Below are 5,326 nucleotides of genomic sequence, written 5' to 3' on the forward strand. Positions count from 1 at the left end.
AGATGAAATTTCTCTAAGAGGGCACAGAGGGTGAGCCTGGGAATTGTGCCTGCTCGATATCGGCATAGGGATAATGGGTGGCCCATCTCCATAAATCCTGTCATACTTCTTCAGAACCATAACAAGAGGACCAGGCCGGGCGCAGTGGCTCACGCCTGTAATCCCAGCACTTTGGGAGGCCGAGGCGGGCAGATCACAAGGTCAGGAGATTGAGACCATCCTGGCTAACATGGTGAAACCCCGTCTCTACCAAAAACACAAAAAATTAGCCGGGCATTGTGGCAGGCACCTGTAGTGCCAGCTACTCGGCAGGAGAATGGAGTGAACCCAGGAGGCGGAAGTTGCAGTAAGTCGAGATCGCACCACTGCACTCCAGCCTGGGCGACAGATAGAGACTCCATCTGGAAAAAAAAAAAAGAAGAGGACCAGTCACCCTACTCAGGGCAGATCCAAGCTGGCTGTTAAACAAGAGAGAGAAAGAGGAGCTATATTGATCAAAGGAATTAAAATTTTATAGTACCCTTTCCTTGCTACATTTTTTTTTTTTTTTTTTTTGAGATGGAGTCTTGCTTTGTTACCAAGGCTGGAGTGCAATGGCATGATCTCGGCTCACTGCAGCCTCCATCTCCCAGGTTCAAGCTATTTTCCTGTGCCAGCCTCCCAAGTAGCTGGGATTACAGGCGCCCACTACCACGCCCAGCTAACTTTTGTATTTTTAATAGAGATGGGGTTTACCATGTTGGTCAAGCTGGTCTCGAACTCCTGACCTCAGGTGATCCACCTACCTCGGCCTCCCAAAGTGCTGGGGTTACCGGTGTGAGCCACTGCGCCCGACCCATATAGTATTTTTAAACTAAAACTCCAAGCAGGTATCAGATACGAAATCCAACTGCAAGATTGTTGTAATTGGCTATGACATGGACTTGTTGCTTACATTGTTTTAAAGTCATCATTTATACAGTTATTTAAAAACCATACGCTCTATTGGGCAGAAAACTAAAAATACATTTGTGAGAATTATACTTCATAGCAAATACCTAGGTAGTTATGCTGAATTATTGTGTCACTGAGAATCTTAACCCTACTCTTGGACATCTTGAGATAACGGGTGACGATCACTTTTTTGGAGACATTTTTGATATTTTGGTCAAGTGCTGAAGGGATTCTACTCCAAAATCTAGGGTTAGAATTCAAACTTCCAACACTCCCATACCCAGGTAACACAATTACGAATATTCAGAAATCAATACCTCTTAGATCATCAACGTTTCAGAGCTATGCCTGATAAATGACATTTGAAAAGCAATAATATAGAAATAATCAGCTGTATTTATACTGCTGAAGCCACTTCATCTTCAGGCTTTATATTTACAGTGTTGTCCAGGAGGAATTAAAAAAAAAGTTACATTAATTATTTGTCAAGCTCTATTCCAGATGTCTACTTAAGACTTGCAGTTTATGCAGAGGTGAACCATTATCCTCTAAAATCAGATTGAGTCTGAGTCACTCCATGTCCTGGATCTGAGTCAACGCCAGACCCCTCTTCCCAGGCTCATCCAGGATGCAGGTAGTGGCCATCATCGGGTCGTTCGATCTTCCATCAGTTGGCACTAAAGAAAGAAACACAGATAATCCAGAGATGAGGGAAAGACAGAAAGATCGTCAGAAAAAAATAGAAAAGAGAGACAGTCAAAGAGTGAGAGCCCAAGATAAATAAACATAAGAAGAAATAAAAAAATAGAAAAGAGAGACAGTCAAAGAGTGAGAGCCCAAGATAAATAAACATAAGAAAAAATTAAAAAAGAAAAGAGAGAGAGAAGAGAAGACAGAGGATAGGAGAGAGAGGGGAAGCAGAAGGAGAGAGGTAGACACGGAGAGCAAGGCAGGGGCACCATCTTGGGTAGAACAGGCATCCAGCCCTCCCCATTCCCCTGCATTCCTAATCTCGTAGAGAAGACAGGATGGCACCTCTGACAAACCATGCCATCCAAGGGCCAAGGGGCACTTCTGGCCCTTCGCCTTCACCATTAGGGACTCCAGAGGGCTAAGAGACCAGAAGCAGCACTGCTTGAAGCAGAATCTGAAGGTGCAGTTTCCACCCTTGTGGGTCCTGCTCAAGGGCACGACAGCATTGTCATAGCAACAGTGCTACAGGGGGTCATAGAACTTGTCCCCACATCTTGTGTGTGGCTGACACAGCAACAGGTGAGCACCTGTGAGCGCCACTGGAGAAGACAGAGCTGATGTGGTACAGGCATCTGTCAGTGGACACCCCTAATAACCACCTTGTGTAGGTCCATTTTTTTCTTATCTGCATGTAAATTGAGAAGTCACATGTTTGTGTCACACACTGAAGCAGGAAAATCAATATGAACTTGCAGCCTGTAGCTCATGGGCAGAATCGTTTTCAGGGACATGTGAGGTGCTGTCAGATAGGCCATAGAGGCTGGGTAGGTGACGACCTTCCTGGATGCCCAGCACAGCTCAGCCTCTGCTTCCAGAGAGAGACAAAAACAAAAATAAAAATTCCTGAGGCTCATAAGTTTACCTGCACCACCTCTGGAGCCCAGGGTGCAGGATGTGTGTAGGGGACCCTCTGTCATCACCTTCAGGAAATCAAACACTCTCCATCGATACAGACACTTTGTTCAATGTTATAATCACAACTAACAACGGTAATAAAAATACTAAATGAATAACAACCATAATAAAAAATAGTGACTGTTGTTGACCTTGATGGTCTGAGCTCACTGTATAGAATAAGAATACTGAACAGGTCCAGTTTTGACAATGCTTTGCGGGTAAAATGGGCTCCTGCAGAAGAAATTAAGGATCAGGCCTCCTCACACCCATCTCTTAGAATTAGAGATGTCCAGCGTTGGCCCTGATGGTGCCGTGTGATTGCTAAAATCTTCCATCACCAAATAAACCCCTCACCTACATCCAGGTGCCTGCACTTGGCAACTGTCAGATTTTCTAAGGGAGCAGGAGTGAGGGCCTGATGAGACCTGGAATCTTCGCCTCCCCCTCATTGCTCCGATCCCAGGCACCCCTAGTGTATCCTGTCTAGCCTGGGAAGGAGGCACAGTCAGCTCTGGGGAAGGATGGCAGACACAGGGAAATTGAGCTGAGCTGGCAGAGAGAGAGGAACAGCCTCACAGAGAAGAAGGGAACGGAAAGAGAAAGGGATAGAAGGAAGAAATTCCAGCAATCAATGACATTGAAAGAAAGAGGGGCGCAAATAATCTTGAACTTCCCAACTAGATATCATGCATTTTGTGGGTGACTATGAGACATAAGCACAATTATACATGGATCTGGATGCAACGAAAAGCCAATGACAATATGCAGTACTTTGATTTTGGGGAATAACATTATAAACATGAAAAGTTAGCAGGGCACGGTGGCTTATGCCTGTAGTCCTAGCATTTTGGGAGGCCAAAGTGGGTGGATCACTTGAGGTCAGGAGTTGGAGACCAGCCTGGCCAACATGGTGAAACCCTGCCTCTACTAAAAATACAAAAATTAGCTAGGCATGGTAGCACGTGTCTGTAATCCCAGCTACTTGGGAGACTGAGGCAGGAATCACTTGAACCTGGGAGGCGGAGGTTGCAGTGAGCCGAGATCATGCCATTGTGCTCTAGCCTAGGGACAAGAGCAAAACTCCATCTCAGGGGGAGAAAAAAAAAAAAAAAAGTCAGAGGAGAGACACAGCTCTGGGGCACTGGATGAGAACTGGTGAATCTAAAATGTTATCAAATTTATAAAAATTAATATGTTTTGTTGTGGCTGTGATTAGTACACAGTTTTCAAGTTTGAAGTTGTTGGGCAGATCGGGAATTCCTCAGTGTTGACAGCTGCTTTGTGTCCCTTTTTGCACACAAAAAGGGACAGACCTTCTTAAAAGGCCACATTGCAGAAGGTCACTCACTTGTCTGTTTCTAGTCCCTGGCAGTTTTTAGTAACGTGTTCTCAAGAAGGAAACTTAGCCGGGAGTCACGATATGGTCAGATTTCAAATATTTTTTCTGCTCAATTATTCCAATAGTAATAATATCAATAGTAGTGAGAGTAGTGATAGTAGGGTGATGCGATTATCTGAAAATAGTGGGAATAGTTGCACAACATTGTGAAAGCACTCACTGCCTCTGAATTGTACATTTTTAGAAACTTAATTTTACGTTATATGAATTTTACCTCAATTAAAAAAATACCATTCTGGACATAAGGCAGTACCAGCTTTGCCCTAACTCCTCTTCGCACAGCACTACCCCCTTACTGCCCTCTGCATTATTCACAGGGTTCTAACCCAACTCCCTTCAGAGCTCTACTGAGATGTCACCTTCTTAGGGCAGTCTCACATACCATTCTCTCTAAAATAGCATCAGCCATCAACCTATGCCTTCATAATATGTTTCTTCATTATAGAACTATCGCCACTGAAACTATCCCTATTTCTTTCATTTTTGGTGGTTTCTTTTTTGAGCCAGAAGCTCACTCCATCCCTGAGGCTGGAGTACAATGGTACAATCATGGCTCGCTGCAGCCTCCAATTCTTGGGCTTGGGTGATCCTCCTGCCTCGGCCTCCTGAGTACCTAGGCACATGCCACCACACCTAGCTAACCTTTTCACTTTTTGTAGAGATGGGAGTCTCACTCTGTTTCCCAGGCTGGTGTCAAACCCCTGGCCTCAAGCAATCCTCCCATCTTGGCCTCCCCAAGTCCTGAGATTACAGGTACCAGCCACCATGCCTGGCTTTTTTTCTTTCTAATTTTTGAAATGACCAATAGCATTTGAGATTATGGAATTAACATCTTGGTTCAGTGCTGGGTTCTCAGATGCCAAACAGCAATAGGCACACCACACCTTCTCAGCAAATAGCTATTGACTTAATTAACCAAACTAATTAAAGGAGGAAAGTCATATGATTGTATACGTATATAATTATGAATAAAGAATTTGATGAAATACCTTCAGCAGAAATTTCTAATATGAAAGTAGACTAAGTAAAATGGGATTTTTAAAACCTTTATAAATTGGAAGATGTTTATTATAAACCAACAGAAACCATCATATTTTTCTCCTTAATATCCACATAAGAGAGATATGTCTTCTTCAATCTCTATTATTGGGTATTACTTTGGTGTTGCTAACTATAGCAATACAATAACATATAGAAATGAGTTAGAGCTGGGCACAGTGGCTCACACCTGTAATCCCAGCACTTTGAAAGACTGAAGCGGGCAGATCACCTGAGGTCAGGAGTTCAAGATCAGCCTGGCCAACATGGCGAAACCCCATCTCTACTAAAAATGCAACTGGGCAT

The sequence above is a fragment of the Macaca fascicularis genome, chromosome 19, assembly GCF_037993035.2.
Source record: "Macaca fascicularis isolate 582-1 chromosome 19, T2T-MFA8v1.1".
In the NCBI taxonomy this organism is placed as follows: Eukaryota; Metazoa; Chordata; class Mammalia; order Primates; family Cercopithecidae; genus Macaca; species Macaca fascicularis.